Source organism: Prionailurus bengalensis, chromosome C1 (assembly GCF_016509475.1).
Source record: "Prionailurus bengalensis isolate Pbe53 chromosome C1, Fcat_Pben_1.1_paternal_pri, whole genome shotgun sequence".
Classification (NCBI taxonomy): Eukaryota; Metazoa; Chordata; class Mammalia; order Carnivora; family Felidae; genus Prionailurus; species Prionailurus bengalensis.
In genome coordinates this window covers 69,444,517-69,464,098 of record NC_057345.1, presented here as the reverse complement: position 1 = coordinate 69,464,098, position 19,582 = coordinate 69,444,517, and positions in this window count along the sequence as shown.

Sequence of the window (19,582 nt, the reverse complement as noted above, 5' to 3'; positions counted from 1 at the left end):
CAGGTTTAGTTTTATAGTCATGTGATAGTACATTTTGCCTCTGTTTCTCATCTGTGAGAATGGACAAATATCTAGTTGATACATATGCATGTGTAATCATGATTTCATGTAGTTTCAGAAAGCATAATAACATGTCTAACCATTCTTTCTGAAGATGAAGGAACTAGTCAGGATTTTTTTGCCATTAGTTCTAGGACTCTATACGATATCACCACAGGTTATAGCAACTGCTTTAAGATATTTAAGATCAGATATACCATGCATTAACCTTGGACTCCCCTTTTGGCATGCTGAGTTTTCTATATTCTCATTAACCCCATGATCATCAAGATGATACTCATTAATTAAGTACCTATTAGATTCTAGGAGACATGGAAGGCCACAGCCATCTGGTAGCTTAAAATTATCCCGAAACAAGCCTAGAGAACATGGAGGATCGTGATGAACTTTCCAGACTGATTTAATCAATGTTTAGGTTCAAGATTAGCAAAGGGCCACCCCAATCTCAAGAGACTACAAACTGGCAAACGCATAATTTTTATTTCTTCACACATTTACTGGTTTGCATCTGATGGTTTAATTTTTCTTCCAAACTAACCTTCTAGTCTAGATAAACAGGGTTATATATGAAAGAAAAACTGTGAAAAAAAAAAAAGAAAAGAGTACTTTTAAGATACTCTGAAACTGAAGGGCAAGTTCATGTTAATGTTGATAATTTCAAAGGTCTGGCTAAACACAGCATAGATAATCTTTATTTTTAGCATGTTTTACACAGTTCTGGCAAAGAATTGTAACAAAAAATTAATCTTCAGAAATAAGCATAGTATTAGTATCTCTAAAACATAAATGGGTTTTATGAATAGATTTAGATAAATTGATCAGATTTATATGACCAAATAATCGAACCTACATGTTCTTAGTCTGTGGTCTCTTAGACAACACCTGAGAATGTCTTTATTTTTCCTGTATCACATAAATTTAGACAGTAATGTTATTTGTACAAGTATAAATTCATGTCTTGATGATATGCAACTTAAATGGTTTTATTCCTGAACTTATAATCAATGATGCAAGACTATCATTATTTATATCACTCCCTAAATTTGACAAGGAGTGACTATATTCAGTATTATCTCAATGGTAAATTTTTGGTGAGAGAACAAAAACCTGAACTTTCTCTGAAAACAAGCTAACATGAACTTAGAGGAGAAGGAAATCTTAATTTTCTAAGCACCGGGAATTAAGAGTACTTTGCAAAGTTTGAGGTGGTTTTTGTAAAGCAAATTTCCTGTCCTATGCTTTCCTTGCTGAAAACTGACAGAGAAGCCACAAATGGAAAGAAGGTACTCCATTAGTCTGCAGTAATTTCCCTTGTACAAATTAATATGAGGTGGACACGGAAATAGCTCTCAGTTTGCCTTCCTGTGGGGGTGCCCATGTGAGCCTGTGCAGACTCCCTCTATGAGTAATTGGGTGACAAGCTTAGGGGCACTGCAGGCATAGGAAATCAGCTATAAAGAACAGAGTCCCCCACCCTGATTTCCCACATAAGAAAGTCGCTTTTCACATGTTTCTCTTTGTTTCGGTTTGGTTTTGGTTTTGGGTTTTTTTTTATTTGTTTGTTTGTTTTTGTTTTTTCCTTTTTTCTTTTAAACAACCACACAACCCACAAGCCCTGCCTAAGGGTGTATATTGTAAACCATATGGATCGCTGAGCTTTCAGCCCCTGGCTTTCATAGCTTTCGCATCCAGGATGCTAATATTTCTATGATGCACTAACATGACAAGAACATGATATGCTGCTTCTGGCATCCTTCCTTTGGGGGGAGGAAAAAAAAATCTGAAAGCTGTACTTTACTAGTAAAAATTTCCAGGAAAATCAATCCATTTGATGACCCCTCAAGGCTGTACTATCATCTCAGAGTTGAAAAGGGGGTAAAGAGCAAGAGACAAAAGTTCAGTATCTGGGTCATCCCACAATGTTGAGAGGAAGTTCACCGCTCAAGTGGTCAGATAATTCTCTCATGCTACTGTTTGGAACAATAACCCACCAGGATGAGACTCATATCTTTGCCTCCATCTGCTTTCCTGTCTCTGCAAAATTATTAAAAAAAAAAAAGAAGAAGAAGAAGAAGAAGAAGAAGAAGAAGAAGAAGAAGAAGAAGAAGAAAGAAAAAGGAAAGAATTTACCGATAGTCCCCGGGTAAGATTCTTCTAATTTCTACATCCTGCTTAGTCACGCTGTATCTGAAACACTGTGTTCATTCTCTTTAACTTGCTTTTGTAAGTTATCCTTGCATCTGAAGAATATTCACTCACAGAAAACAAAAATGAGATCCTTTTCTCATAAACCAAAGAAAAGAAGTAACTCTCTACTGACCTAGGATTGGTGCTGTTTGATTTCTGCCTCAAGCATCTACAATAAAATATTGAAAATGCTTAGTAGAGGTTTCAGCTCATAGGAAGACCCGAAGCACAATTTTCATTCTGGCACAAGGGCCACTTCCTAGGGAGAGAGGAACGGAATTGTGAAACAAGACTTTCTTACAGAGGCAATCTTCAGTGACTAATGGGCAACCGTCTTCACTCAATTATTTATGCTCTGCATAACAAACCTGCACACAATTATTTGGGGGAGAGAAATATGCCCTCTGTTTATATGCCCTCAGGTAGGAACTACATCTCTCTATGATGCATTTTATAGGATACTGACAATTGTTAGGGATCTTGCAGGTCAATTTTTCAGGCAATGCAAGAACCACTTCCACAATATCATTGCCAAGGAGTTGTCTAGTGCCTACCGTTTATGTTAACAAATATTTATTGGCCACTAAGTTTAAGCAGCAAGCTAGGCACATGCAAAGATTTTTCTTAAAAAACCAAATACATAAATCTTGCCCTCAAGATCCTCACAGTCCAGAAAAGAGACACATGTAACCAATTATAAGAACTGTGCTGAGAAAGAAGAAAGTAATAATTAATTCTGAGTGGTTGAAAGAAATTATTAAAAAAGTGAATAATAGGATGTGATCTTAAGAATGAGGGGATGGTAACCAGATGGAGAAGGGATAAAAAGACATTCTAAGCAAACAAACAAACAACAACAACAATGAAACTACATCTGGAAATGTGAAAATTTTGAGTGCATTAAATTCATGTAGATGCAGTTATTTCCTTTAGGTTCTGCCCTGTCTAATATGGTAGGCACTAATAACATATGGCTGGAACACTCAAAGTGATCCAAACTGAAATGTTCTTTAAGTGTAAAATATACACTAGATTTTTGAAGTATTTTTAAACGACTATAAAATGTATTCTAATACATTACTGCATGACAAGTTACCCTAAACGTTGTAGTTTAAAACACTAACATTAGGTATCTCACAGTTCTGTGGGTCAGGAATCTGAGAGTGATTCTTGCTTAGGAACACTCATGAGGTAACAATAAAGATGCCAGTCAGGGCTGGACACGTGAAAACATGAGTGAGGCTGGAGGATCCCCTTGCCAGAAGACCACTCGCATTGCTGTGGGCAGACCTCAGTTCCTTTCTAGCTGTTTGTCAGGGACCTCAACTCTTTGCCACATGAACCATCACCATAGATGAGAGTCCTCATTTATGGCAGCTGGCTTCCCACAGAGTGCGTGATCAAAGAGAGAAAGCAAATAGGAAGATGTAATACTTTTGATGGGGCTCAGGTCAGGCCACCCCAAAATATGCCACTTTGGCATATTGATCATTTTGAATTAAGGCTACTTAAGAAATAGCTGGTGCAAGAAAGACACTCTGACCTTCCTCTGTCTCCCTGAAAGCAAGAAATAAATTCCCATGTGAAAGTTACCTTCCCAGCACCTGGAGAGTAGAAAGCACTATTCTCACCAGAGATAGGGAATTCGGGACCTAGAAGGCTATATAAAAAAACCTCGTTACTTCTTCGTTAATTTGCTAAACCAAGCCCAAATTCTTTGTCCTCTCAATTTTTCACAAATGTATTGTTCTTTGTCTAATACGTATAAAAGCTTCCTTCTTTGGTCACTATTTTGAGTCTCTTATTTTTATGAGTTCCCATACATACAAAATTAAATTTGTTTTTCTTCTGTTAATGTGTCTTAGGTCAACTGAATTATTAGACCAGCCAAAAAATCTAAAAGGGAAGAAAGGAAAGGTTTTTCTTCCCTACACCTTTGATGACTTAGTCTCTGAAGTCGAACACCATCATCTCTGCTTTATTCTATCCAGTGGAAACTATTCATGAAGTCCAGTCCACACTCAAGCAAAGAGCAATTTGGCTCTACCCCTTGAAGGGAAGAGATGTACTGAACACAGTCCACCTTTTGGTTACAAATTATTTATATTCTTCTCACATGCAAAATATGTGTACTCTTTCCCCAGGGACCCCAAAGTTCATCCTTTCATGGTAACAAATTAAATTTAGACTCTTGTCTTCTAGATTATGTGTAGATGCAGATGGAACTATGCGGGTCTGGCTTCTTAAGTACATCTCCTCCGGTACAGTTCCTCTTTACCAGAAGACCTGTGAGCAAAAGAGATGAGTTCTATGGCCCCGACACATGTAATATACAACGGTGGGGCAGGCATAATTTCACCACAATAGACATTCCTATTTGAAAAGGGGGAAGAAGCACGAAGAAGTCATGAGTCTACAACATTCCTAAAATTGAGCCGGGCATATGTTCTATGTGTCTTGACTTGGTCCCATTCCTTCCCAGAAGTCATTGTCCATGGCTTTCAGCTTTACTCTCAGACCTCTCGGTTCTACCCATTGACTCATCCTTCCTTTTCCAAGAAACAGACCTGTGTTTTCAGCCATGTAGATTTCTGTCTCCTACCAACCTGGAGAATTCCAGGGGTTGAAAGCTCTCTATTTCATATTATCTCTGTAACTTTTCCTCCATGTTGGCAATGCATCTGTGAATATAATTGTCTTTAAAACTTTGTGTATCTCCTGTGATTCTTCTTAGCATTTTTTCCATTAGACAAAAGTCACATTCTCTGATGCCTTTCAAAATGAGTCCTTTTCTTTTTTTTTTTATTTCAATTGTTTTTCAAATTCTCGTTAGTTAACATGTATGGTAAAATTGGTTTCAAGTGTAGAATTTAGTGATTCACCACTTACATAAAACGCTCAGGGCTCATCACAACAAGTGCCCTCCTTAATGCCCATCACCCATTTAGTCCATCCCCCCACCTCCCTTCCATCAACACTCAAATCACTCTCTATAGTTAACAGTCTCTCACGGTTTGCTTCCTTCTCTCTTTTTTTTCCCCTTCCTCTATGGTCATCTGTTTTCTTTCTTAAATTTCTACATATGAGTGAAATCATATGGTATTTGCCTTTCTCTGACTGACTTATTTCACTTGGCATAATACAGTCTAGTCTCATCCACATCAATGCAAATGGCAAGGTTTCATTCTTTTTATGACTAATATTCAATTATATATGTATACCACATCTTCTTTATCTATTCATCAGTCAATGGACATTTGAGCTCTTTCCATAATTTGGCTATTGTTGATAATGCTACTATAAACATCAGGGTGCATGTGCCCATTTGAATCAGTATTTTTGTGCCCTTTGGGTAAATACTTAGTAGTACAATTGCTGCACTTTTTGAGGAAACTCCATACTGTTTTCCAGGGTGGCTGCACCAGTTTCCATTCAAGATGAGTCCTTTCTCTCTCGAGTTTCTCCTGAGATGGATGAGGGACAAGGATCCTTAAGTGTTAGAAGCTGTGCAGTTGGAGAGTTTCCAGGTATATGCAGAAGCCTTTGAGAGGGACTTTCATGTGGACTGAACAGTACTGCCCTCTGAGGCAATACCTGTGATCTTTCTGAGGTCTTCACAAAGGATTTCAGAGTCTCATCCACAACATCATCTTTGAACCATATATTTTCTTGACAGTATCCTGGACTGGATCTCTGCTTATAAGATCTTTCTTAAATCTTCACATCATTCACCATCACGGTAGGCTAGGAATTTTCAAAAGCATCAAGGTCTTGTTCCTTTCTGTTTAACAGTCACTCCTTTAGTTTATTTCTTTCCTGCTCACTTTACTATAAGCAGCAAGAAGAATCCAGTTGGCACCTTCACTACTTTGCCTGAAAATCTCTTTAGCTACATCACTCAATTCATTGGGCACATTTTCTTCTTTCCAGGTTACTATAAGAACAGTATTGATAAACTTCCTGATATTATTGATAAACAGTATTGATAAACTTTCCTCAGTTTCCTTTAGGCCCTCATTCACAGCTGCTCAAAGAATAACATGTTTCTAAAAACAGATTTTACAAGGCTCTCTAAGCTTTTGGTAACACTGTCCTTAAAGATATTCCAGCTCCTATCCACTGCCTGTTTCCAAAACCACTCCTACATTTTGGGTTTTGTTACAACAGCACTCCTCTGGCAAGTACCCATACCTGCATTAGTTTAAACTTTTGCACCGCAAATGACTGAGAAATTCTGGATTTATAAACAACAAACATTTATTACCTCACACAGTCTTGGAGGGTCAGGAATATGGAAGTGGATTAGCTATGTTGTTCTAACTCAGGTTCTCTTATGAGTTTGCAATAAAGCTGTCAGCTGGGGTGGTTGTCATCTGAAGCTTGACTGTGGCTGGACAATCTGCTCCATGATGGATCACTTCAGCAACTATTGGCAGGAGACCTCAGTTCCCCGCTGGGTGTTGGCAAAAAGCTTCAATTCCTCTCTACATAGGCCTCTCCACAGGCCTGCCTAAGTACCCTCTTAACATGGCAGTTGACTTCTCCCAGAATGAATGATGCAAGAGGGAACAAGGCAGAAGCCACAAGCCTTTTTATACACCTACCCTGAGAGGTGACATACCATCTGCATTCTCTATTGGCCATCCCACCAACCCTGATACAGTGGGAAAGGGAATTACACAGAGGAAATTCTAGAGCCATTGATGTTGGCAAAGATCAATAAGGGTCATATTGGAAGCTGGCTACTATATATGTATGTAATTATGGATTTGTAATATTGACTATATGATCTATATCACTTATATCATTTATGTATTTATAAAACATCTTTAAATATAAATATAAGACCTATAATATGAATATAATAAGTTATATAGACATATCAACATATGTAAATTGTATAAATCTAATGGATTATTAAACATTTTCATCTGTTTATATTTACTTTTATATTAATGGGCTACCAAATGATTCAAAGTTACATGTCTGGCTCATATGATATTTCCATTGGACAGCACTGTCCTAGAGGAAACATAAAAGAGAAAAAATAAGATTGGAAGCAAAAAGCAGAAGACAAATTGAGAAGCATCCCACATTTCTCTTAGAACACTTGGATTCTCTCCTTTAAACAGTAAAGAGACCTTGAAGTTTTGAGCAGGGAAGAGACATTACCAGAGACATGTTTCAGGGTGATTACACTGAACAGCAGGGTGTGAGATAGATTAGACCAGAGGAGACACTGGAGACAGATGGAAAAGATAGTGACTCACACCACGCTGGAGGCCACAAGAAAAATCAGCGTTGAGAGAATACAAATTTTTGAAGTTATATTCTTAGGGATCATAGTTGAAAGCTTGCAAAGATGACTCCACGGTGGTGGATTCTTAAAGAAAATTTTTCATTTAGGAAGATCAATGGGTGAAGAGAAGCCAGAGAAGGACAAGGAAGGAACAGGTAAAAGGAGCGACCAGAGAAGATAGTAAAGGGACTTTCGCAGCCCTCAGTGGGGTTGTAGTTGTGGACTCTGGATTTCGTCTTTGGTCGTCTCAGAAGCTGTAGAGGAACACAGAAGCAGCCTAGAGCAACTGCTATCCAGGATAATTTTTTTTTTTCTCCACCCAGTAAACATTGCTTTTAAAACAGTAGGGCTTTGTTATTCACAGGTGGTAAACTCCTCCAGATCGAGCAATCCAGCAATCCGCAGAGCTCTGATTAAGATATCTTGTCTGTATCTTTTGCCAGCTATCCTCTGTCAGACTTCTGGGGAGGAGACAGTTGTGGATAAGCAGTTTTGGTGTCATCCAGAGCTCTGGTCTCAATGTTTATGATGTGCTGCTATAGAAGAAGAAGTGAAAAGAACAGCTGGCTTGATTCAGTGGAGATTGAAAAGGCTTTTAATGAAAAGTTTAAATTACTCTTCCATCTTTACAAAAATGCTTTGTCAGTAGCCCTACAAATGGTGAACTCAGTAGCATTTTGGATTATGTAAAATATAATTCTTTAAGTTTTAAGAAACGTATTTTCAAGTAACTTTTTCCCTTGCACCAAACCTGTTTTCTGAGGTTTTTTTTTAATACATTCCATGATATGTTGAATAAATCACCATTATCTAAAACATGGCAAGCTTTTGAATGGAGTGATGTTAAAAATATTACTCATATTTGTTCACAATAAAAAATTTAATACTGCAAGTAAAGAATCCCGAAACAGTAGGAAAAAAGCAATCAGTTACACACATGGAATTTTGTAATTATTTTCCCATTTGCTACCACCTAAAATTTAAAGCATTTACATGCTATGATCAAGGCTAAGCTTGTAAATAGAACCTAGGAAAAAAAGGAAGTTTCTATTTTAGTGTCATTTTTCTCCCTTAGCCTCTCTGGTAATTTGAAAAGTATAGTTGCCAAGAGGATTATTTTATGCCCACTAGATATTGGAACAAGATCAACAATTCTCATAAGACCTAAACAGTCTTATTCACTGCATTGTTAAGACTTGTTCAGTTGATTATATCTGATGATGAGTGAATATTTATTTTTCCATCAATGTGACAGTTTTTTTTGATCAAGTAATTTTATAGGTTAATTATACTCTGAAAATAAGGAAACCACAAAAGCGGTTGTCATTACAACCCCAAGAGTGATTCAGTGTAAAAAAAAAAAAATTAAATCTATTCTTTATTCTGGGTACGTAACAAGGTAAAGTGAACATCTGTTAAAAAAAACATGCCATAATGTTCCTTTTCTAACAGATAATGCCTTGTGCATTGTATTTGGTGAATGGATAAATGAAAAAAATGGTGAGGGCGGTGGAAGGGAAAGAATCCACACACGACTAGAAATAGGCATAGAATTTTTATCTTACTTTCTGTCTTGCTCTCTCTCATGCATTCAACCAATATTTATTAAACAACTACTTTATCCCAGGCATGCTTATAGATGCTGGGGAATACAAAGCTTATTTACAAAACAGTTTCCTCTCTTGACGTGATTATATGTAATCCATCAGGGGAAGCATACATTTATACAGCTAACTATAATACAAAGTGATAAGTACTATAATAATAACTTACATCTGTACAGCATTTAATATGTCGCAAATCATTTTCACATGCATTATTTCATTTCATTTCATCCTGATAACAAACCCACTTAGTAGGTAAGTCATTATCCCTGACATCATCAATTAATATAACAGGAAGCTGAGACGAGGACAGTGCTCAACACCACACACTTTAAAGAGAACAGAAGACACAACTGAAGTCCAGTGAAATTTCTCCTAAAAAGTATAAAGGATCTTGCAAGAAAAATGGATTTTGCACTTTCTAAGCGAAAAAGATGATAAGTTTTCATAGAAAAGCTGACGTTCGAACAAATTCTTCATGGACTAATAGCATTTAACTCAGGAGGAAAGAACATTTCAGACAAAGTAAACACCATTAGTTGTGTAGAGCCGTTTCCACAAATGGAAGGTTCTAGGATCAGTAATTCTGGAGTTATGGGCAACGATGCTGAAAGGTAGATTGTAGCCTGTATATGAGAAACTTCAGCTGTCATCCTGAGTAGGTTGGCCTTTGTCCCAAAAGGTAAGGAGAGCCACTTAAGAGGCACTTTACATTTGAAGCAAAAGAGTAAAACAATAGGCTTTTTTTTTTTTTTAAAGAAGACAACGCGGGTGTCTGTACAGAGAATGGACTGGAAACAGGGAGAGCAGTTAGTGAACAGCACAGTGGACAAATGAAAGAGAAGGAAATACCAAAAAGAGCAATGAAAATGGGGGAAGAAAGGTGTGCGTAGAATCCAGAAACATCCTTAGATAAAGAAAAGAACTAGGCAAAGCCCCGAAGAATGTCTCTCCCTCTTCAGTGCCAAGAAATCCAATGTTCAGAAAGATGTGAAGAAGGCAATTTGGCCCATTGTGTCATGAGTGCCTATGTAAAAAACATAATGAGAAAATGCATTGCTTGATGAGCCTGTCTGGCAAAAGGTAAAATCTAAAGATGTAAACAAATATCTCCTAACCTGCAAAGAAAAGCTGAATTCATTTTGCATAAGGATATAGTACGAGCTGCAACTGTAACCACGTACCACAGGCATTTTTGTGTTCTGAAGAGGTTAGGGATGTTTTCTTCAGGCTGAAGTGGCATATCTTGCTATCACTTGACAGCTCTTCAGATGCATCAGAGTTAGGAAATGTATCATTGATCCCAGGGTCCTTTGTTGTATAGACAGCCTCTGTGCTCTTCAGCTAACAAAACAGCAGTGAAGGACAAGGTCCCAGGACCAGTCATCTTTCCTCAGGGAGGGAGCTGGTGGTTTATCAGGCTAGCAAACACTTGTTGGGAATCATTTCTGCTAAGTAGCGCTCTTACCCAAAGGCACTAAAAAATACTTAGGTTTTCCTTAATAATACTGAGCTTTTTTGTAGCACTTTCTAATCATTAATTAGCTAATCTGAACACCACCCCTATGAGATAGGTAAGGATAATTATCCTCATTTTACAGCTGAGAAAACAAACACTAAGAGGTTAAATGACTTTGACAAGGTTATTTAGGGAGCTGGGGAGGCAGAGCCAAAATGTATACAACTTTCAGACCCGGAAAAATAAAATGTTCTTTTCTTTAGCATATAGTAAATATAATTCTAGTATACTTAAGCAATCCATATGATGCAATTGTTTTCCTTTTGATCTAGATGACTTGGGGCCTTAAACCTAGTCTACTGAATCATTGTTCAGTGATGGGCAGTAACTAATAGGGCAATATATGTTGCTGTTGGCTGCCACCAGAACTAATCTGGCTGCAAATGCTGAAATAAAATTTAAGAGGCTTAAAAAAGAAGTATCATAAGAGAGTCACTTTGACATTGAGTTCAAATAAAAGAAAAATATTAATTTTAATAGCCTATGTAAAGAGATACGGCTCTGAAGAGTTAGAATTCCAATCAAAGCACATAGCAACATATTAGGAACAAATCAGGATTTATTTTAAAACATGTGATCTCAATAATACTGCCAGTCTACAATGGAAAGGAATCCATAAATATAGTCTATAAATATTCGCATCAAGGGGCGCCTGGGTGGCTCAATCAGTTAAGCGCCTGACTTTGGCTTGAGTCATAATTTAATGGTTCCTGAGTTTGAGCTCCACATGGGGCTCACACTGACAGCTCAGAGCCTGGAGGCTGCTTCAGATTCTGTGTCTCTCTCTTTCTCTGCCCCCTCCCCACTCGCATGCGTTTTCTCTCTCTCTCTCTCTCTCTCTCTCTCTCTCTCTCTCAAAATAAACAAATAAACTTTAAACACATAAATAAATACTCGTGTGAAGATTTTCCAAAATTACCAAAGAATTGGTGGGTTCCATATATTTCAATGTAATTGATTGGTTAAGGAGTAAGGCTAAGGTTAAATATTTATTTAAAATGTAACAACTTCAGGTATTTTAAATAAACAATTTTATCAAAATAGTGGGCTTTTTTCATATTAACTATCTATATAAAATAGTGAATCTATTAAAAATTAAACTAAAATAAAATGTTCTTCTCTTCCATGCTGCTGTTTCCAAAATGCAATGTGGAACTATTTCAGCAGCATTTTTCACTTATGACAATTTTCATGTGAGCTGTAAAATTGTAATTCCTTATCAACATCAATAGATATTCATAGGGCACTCATTTGTACATCGGCTCCTATGGTACTAATGTTACACAACTCCAATATCTCAGCATTCACAGACATACCAAGGATGTTATATTGCCCAAGAGTAAGGAAGATTACAGTGATTTGGCCAGTGTAGGTAGTGCCTGTGATGTTAGATTTTTTTTTTTAATAACAGATTTCTCAGTCTAAAACTTGCACATGTCCTAGGAATGAGAAATCTCCTGGGAAAGACCACAGGAAGGTAAAAGAAGAAAGAATTCACTGGAAATAGCACATCTAAAACCATTTTATATGTGGTTTTATATCCATTCGATGTGTATTGTGTGTCTTTTTATTTTAAATTACGCATCTTTTCCATGAAAAGGGAAATTTTAAATCCAAATATAACTGAGGAAGTTCTCAATATTCTCTTCAAGAAATAAAACTTATCTGGTCCAAAGTATTGAAAAGCAACTTAAAAAATCTTAGTGACCTTTTTGTAGAATGGAGTAGGGAACATCTACTATTTTAAATCCAATTACAAGATGTCCTAAACACCTCCTTGAACCATTGCTCATTTTCTTCAAAGTTTACCTCTTTGTTTGCAAATATCCCTTCTTACTCCTCCACCTAAACCCTGCTCTCAACACCTCTTTTCCCCCCCTGTCCCTGCCCCCTGTTCCTTCTTGTTCTAATTCACCCTCACTCCTCTCCAGGCACCCTTGAACTACCTCCAGGTCTGTCTACCCCCACATCACACCGTTTTATTTCTATGCTGCCATTCAAGTTTACTTTTCTCACATGAATTCTCACCGATCTGCTTGGCAAAACATTAAATCTTCCTTTGATCCAATTTCCTTAAATAGAGTGCAAGGGAAAGAAATTATAAATCTTTGCCATTTTGAAATTTCCTCATTACAAATTGAAGGAATAAAGGGAAAAGAATACAGGACATATTAAACACTAATGGAAAATAGAAGAGAACAATGTTAACTCTGACACATGTAAAATTGGCAAAGGTGAAACAACTAATAAAGGTCCCATGGACAGAGAAGTTTAAAAGCAGCCTCACAAGTGTAGGGATTTGCCTCTGTGAAATCAAAAAGGGAAAGGAAAATGATCAGATATCATAGCAGCCAACACGCCTCCCCAGTAGGAGATCGCTTTCCCAGCAGGGGGTCTCTCTCCTGTATTAGCCTCTCAGAATCACTGTTCACAATCAATCTCTATTGAGCAGGGACAATTTCAGTCCACTGAGTGAATCTTTGAAAACCTACTAAAGAAAATCTCTAAAGAAGGACTTAGTGCAGCACAGCGACCCTGACAATGGCAAAGAAAGGTCACAGGCCTCCCACAGGATGGTAAACCACCACCAAAGCCTTGGGGTGATTTTTTCATTTCTTCTGTCCACCGCTGAGGGCATCAGATCGGTTTGGTAATGCTAGTGGAAAGAACGATTTTAAAAAATAGAAAGACACTAGCAAATCAAGAGTGATAAAGAAAAAAAGAAGGAAATGCTACTGAGATTTTGCAAGAGATGTGTGTCTAATGCTGTGGAAACAGCAAGATGATACTTTGTTGTCTTCTTGGCTGGCGAGGACGGGGATGATTTGGAAGGTAGAGGTTGCATGTGAGCATTGCTAAAAGAAAAGTGGAGTTATCATTGGGAAGGTCCCATCTTATTCTTCTAAATCAAAGACAGAAGAGTGACTGACAGTCGATAATGAAGCTACTGACAAATTGAAGTTTGTTAAACATGTGGAGGTTTGTCATGAGGAATCTCCAGTGGCATGGGGGAAGCCAAGACAGAATTCACTTCTGAGGACAGACCAGTGTACATATCATGACTGAATGAAGATAGAGGGGCAGGTGTGAAATACATACCTACAGCAGAAAAACGTACCAAAACCAATTCCTTGAGAAAAGGGACTATGTTGAAGGTGTTTCCATGAAATTCCCACTTAACACATAATTCAGATTCTAGGGTAAACTTAAATGTGAGTAATTAGAGAATATTAACCTTAATGACAGAGAACAAACTGAAGGTTGATGGAGGGAGGTGGGTGGGGGATGGGGTAAATGGTTGATGGGCATTAGAGAGGGCACTTGTTGTGACGAGCACTGGGTGTTAGACGTAAGTGATGAGTCACTAAAATCTACTCCTGAAACCAATATTACACTGTATGTTAACTAACTAGAATCTAAATAAAAATTAAAAAAATAAAGAATATTAAAACTTGTAATCCTCACTAAAAAAATAGTAAGACTAGTAAGCGATGATAGTAAGTAACAGTAGTAAGAAAGAGAAAAGCAAGTAAATATATGTTAAAATTGGTCTGGAGCCTCTCAAAAGTTAGTGGACATCAGAATCATCTGGAGAGTGGGCTTGTTAATACTGATGTCTTGGCTCCATTCCCAAGGGTTCTGATTTCAGTAGGTCTGGGGCAGGGCCCACGGCTTTGCATTTCTATCACTGCCGAGGTGATGCAGAGCCGCTGGTCTGGGGACCACACCCTGATTAGTGCCATTCTAGAATATGCAACCATATCATGGTGATTTAGGTGTTCTGTAAATTCAGCTTTATCACAAGCAACCAGTCACCAGGGGCCTTAATTTCAGAGCAGTTTGCTGGGACATCTGACATCAATCTCTCAATCTCTACGCACCTCAGTTTCCCTTTATGGGGCATTAAGATAGCTATCCTTAATTTTCTAGCACAGCTTGATAATTAGGTTCATTCTTAATAGTGGGTGAGGTCCCTAATTATACAATTAAGGTTCTAAAACCTTTTGAAATCCTAACACGAAGAGTGCTTTCACACAGAGTCCTTGTTATTATTTTTAAAACCCCTGTAATATCAACCAAATCTAGCAGAAGCAATTCTGCAAACTACGGCCCATTCACACTTGCCCCAGATAGTAATTATAGAAAACTTTTGACTTTTCTGTTTGTGAAGGCTAAAGTTTTGGAGGAAATAAGCAGCTTCCAAATGTCAAGCACTCAACAGAGTCCCCTCTTCCAGTAAAGAGGTTGCTGCAGCTGTGTCTAAGGATGGGAGAATTTCTGATATTAGAAAAGGGATTTACTCTGACCAGGCTTGAACCGACCCATGGGGCGAAAAGTCATTTGTTCAGTTGGCCTTTGCTGCAAGAAGGAGAGTATTTTGACCGTATTTCTGCCAGAGTCTTTTTATTCTCTAGTCTCGCCCTGTTTCTGGACTCTTAGCTAAGGAAAAGCAAGTGGATAAAGACATTACTTACTTTTTTCCTATCTTTTTCCCAATAAATGCAATCAAATCTTATTATTCCTAGAAAAAATCTTCTCTGCCGAACATATCATAAAGGTTTGAAAAAGATGCCCATGTTAATAGGATAATGAAAATACTAAATTAACCAGTATTGACAATGAAAATACCCAATTAATTTATAATTCCTTCCCTCCTTGCTTGCCTTCTTTCTTAGCCTTCTTTTTCCATCTTCCTTTCCCTTCTCTTTACTCTTCCCCCCTATCTTCCTCCTAATAAAGGGACACTACATGATTTGAGTTAAAACTCATCATCATCATCATCATCACCATAAATTGATTCAACATCATTAAGTACAATCATGTGGCATTATCATCATCATTATCTCGGGCGGCTGGAGATGCCGAAGCATGTTGTTCCTCCCTTCCTCTCTTTCTTTCCCACAGCTTCCAAGATAAGAGGATCTTTATTCTCACCATTCATGTCCCTGTTTCTGAATACAAGAGAAAAAGTTATTTTCTCTTTCCTCTCTCCCTTTCCCCCAATGCTATATACTGCCAATGCAATTTCTGTGGTTTCTTCCCTCCGTTTTACCAGCAATTATTTACAGCTCCTCAAATGAAAATAATTGGCAAAGGAAGCTGGCATTGGACAGCATTTTGCATTTCATTCAATGTTGTGAAGATGTGGAAATGCCTCTGTGAAGTACCAGTAGGCTAGATTGTCCTATTAACTATTTAAGTGAGCATCCAAGATTATTACTTCAAAGCTTCATCTACTGCAATTATGTCTAAGTATGCCTTCCTGGAGAAGATCCTGGATGTGATGTCGAAGGGTCATTTCCAAGCTAAAATCATGCCTCTCTTTCCTTACTAAAATAAGATGTCAACACAGTCACAGCTCTCTGAAGGAGAGGGCGTGTGCACACAGTCATCTTATCGCAGGGTTACAGATCAAGTCAAAAGATCTTCTCTTAGATACATAACTTAGTGTTGCTTCAAACATCATTTCATTTCCTAATTGGTAGTGCATACTTCTTTGCTGGATAAATGGAATGGACTAGGTATGGCATCATCCTTAATTAATTGGTGTGCTAGCTACTTAAGAGGGCATACACCACTTGTGTTATTAAACAGTGTCATGTCAGATTTAATGGATGTCATTATGGGGGTTCCTCAGGGATCAATCCTTGGACCATTGTTATTTATGATCTTTATAAATGAGCTGACAAGGCAGTGTTCTGACTGCAGTGTGCATCTTTATGCTGATGATACAGTCCTGGATGGGAGCGCTCAGTCACTGAGTGAACTTTGAAGCAGCCCTGTTCAGGGATTCCTTAGATGGAAGTCGAATTGTTTTCAACAAGGCGAGAAAACACTCAGGCATTTTGTGTGGAAAATTTCCAAAACTCTGTGCATACAAAGACAAAAGTTAAATGCCCAGGGGTGCCTGGGTGACTCAGTCCATTGAGTGTCCGACTTTGGCTCAGGTCATGATGTCCCGGTTCTGTTCATGTGTTGGAGCCCTGTGTTGGGCTCTGTGCTGACAACTTGGAGGATGGAGCCTGCCTCGGATTCTGTGTCTCCCCCTATGCCTGCTCCTCCCCACTCATGCTCTCTCTCTCTCTCTCTCTCTCTCTCTCTCTCTCAAAAATAAACATTAACAAAATTTTAATTTAAAAAAAAGTTAAATGCCAAGGTATTTCTGTGTTCAGAATGATTTTCGAGAAACTGCTATTATTGGCTATTATTGACAAATACATTTACAGTTAAGTCATAGAAAGTAAATTGTAGTCAGAGAGAGAGAGATCGGAATATGTTGATTCTGAAAATTTAGATGAAAATTTAGATAAGCTTCTGCTATGGGAATAAGGGCTACTAAGAGACCTCACTGGTTTTAGTGTAGGTATACTTCCCTCTCCCTGAGGGTGCTTCCTGACCTCCCTAGTCTGCATTAGGTAAGCTTCCTACAAATTCTCGTTTGTAATTTGTGCTCACATTTTAGACTTTTCACCAGATTTCATCTCTGTGAGGGCAGTACCATATATTTAGCTCTTCAGCCTCAGAGTCCAGCCCAGCATTGGAATACACCTTAGATACTAAGAAAATGTATATGGGATGAGTATATCAGTCTGTGCTTCCTTCAGTAACAGAGAGAGAAAAAGAAAGCTAGAGACTACAGGTATTACAGAGAGAAAGGAGCTTAATCCAAAAAGTGTGGATAACATGAGGTGTGATGTTCTAGAAGGCTGCGCCTACATCTGGAAGACTAGAGAAACAGTCCTCGGGACATTTTTACCTGAAGCACTGCAGTGGATGGAGGCACAGGAGCTCAAAAAAATAAGTTTGAGAAGCTGCAACAACCACGGGACACACAGGAATTTGGAAAGGAATTTGAGAGGCTGCCATGTCTGGCCACCTTGACCGTGAACATTGAGCTCCTGGAATAGACCGAGAAACTACCACACCTGATAGACACAATATTCTGAGAATAATTTCTAGGAATAACTTCTCTTCTCTGCCTTCTCATTGTCAAATTTTAACTGGGGACCACACAGAGAAGGGCAGTATGGGGAGTGTAACCTGGGTTCTTCTTCCACAGGGAAGAAGGGATCTTAGTCACAGAGGGAAGAGAGAGGGAAGGAGTGATGCACAGCTGACAAGTAACAATCTCAAGTGGCAAGAAAGTCAAGCATCCCAACACAAAAAAATGTTCATCAACCAAGCATTACTCTCCATAGAAGACTTTGTCCTGGGGCACTCGTTGAATATAAGTTCAATCAACACAAGGGAGAATGTACCTGTGAACTTGTCTGTATTATCTTTAAAGCTAGGCTGTGAGACGACAGAACAAACATGGGCAAAGGAATAAAAAAGAGAGTAATCTCTGCTAATACATGTTTCTATTCAGATAGAATAGGAAAATTAACACAGTAAACAGAATTTAGCTTTCTTATTGAAAATGACTGAGGACACAGGGTCAAACATGATTTATGATTTAAAAGCTAAGTACCACAAGAATAATGCCAGATATTTCTCTCTCTCTCTCTCTCTCTCTCTCTCTCTCTCTTTTTCTCTCTCTCTCTTTCTTTCTCTCTCTCTCTCTCGGCATCACAGACATTGCTGTCATTGAATCTGCCAAAAATGGTCTCGCCTGTCCTGGCTTGGCAGATAGTGATTACACTGTCGTAAATTCAGAACCATGCCATACGGACTCCCCTTCCAATCACTTCATTAATGTCACACTCTGCCTTCACACAATGACAAGCCACAAATAATTGTACTATAAGCAAATGGTTCTTGATTGTTATAGTTAGACACGATATGAATAAAACTATTGTAATTTGGTATGTCAGGCAATGTGCCATCATTCCTCTCTGGCAGCAAAAATGGTAAGAATGGGCTTGGTGCTATGACATCAATAAGACAAAACCCAAGAGGTAAGATGAAAAGGAAGGATCTCTTTTCTTCCTTTTCTTACATGTCCAAATATCTTCTTTGTAAAAGTTTATTTTTTTTTCCTGAAGATTCGTGCTGAATATCATATTGCAGCAGAATTCTCAACAAAGTTCCATAATGAGAAAATTAGAAAATGAAGAATCGTTTTCTTTAGCTTGACAATGCGTTGTACTTAAAGAAGATAGAGCTGTTTTTTAGGAAGAAATTACGGTAATATGACCACAGTTAGCATTCATTTATTTACTCAGTGAATACGTACAAAGAAGCACGTCATATATACATGGCACTATATTAAATCCTATGGGGGATACACAGATGAATCTAAAATAAGCTCTGTCCATGAACACTAATACACCATTGGTGGGAATGCAAACGGGTACAGCCACTGTGAAACAGTATGGGGAGTCCTCAAAAAGTTAAAAAAAGAACTGCCTTGCAATCCAGCAATCGCACTACTGGGTATTTACCCCCAAAATTAAAAAAACCCACTAAATCAGAGGGAAACATGTGCCCCTATATTATAGCAGCATTATTTACAATAGCCAAGATATGGAAGAAGCCCATGTCCACTGACTGATGAATGGATAAACATATTGGTATATAGGGGCGACTAGGTGGCTCAATCAGTTGAGTGTCTGGCTCTTGATTAAGGTTATGATCTTACGGTTCATGGGACTGAGCCCCACATTGGGCTCTGTGCTGACAGCATGGAATCCTCTGTAGGGATTCCTTCTCTCTCTCTCTCTAAAAAAAATAAATATTTGAAAAAAGATGTGATATATATGAACACACACACACACACACACACACACACACACACACACACAATGGAATATTATTCAGCCATAACAAATAATGAAATCTTGCCATTTGCAATGACATGGATGGAGCTAGAGAGTAAGATGTTAAGTGAAATAAGTTAATCAGAGAAAGACAAATGCCATACAGTTTCACTCATATGTGGAATTTAAGACACAAAACAAATGAACAAAGGGA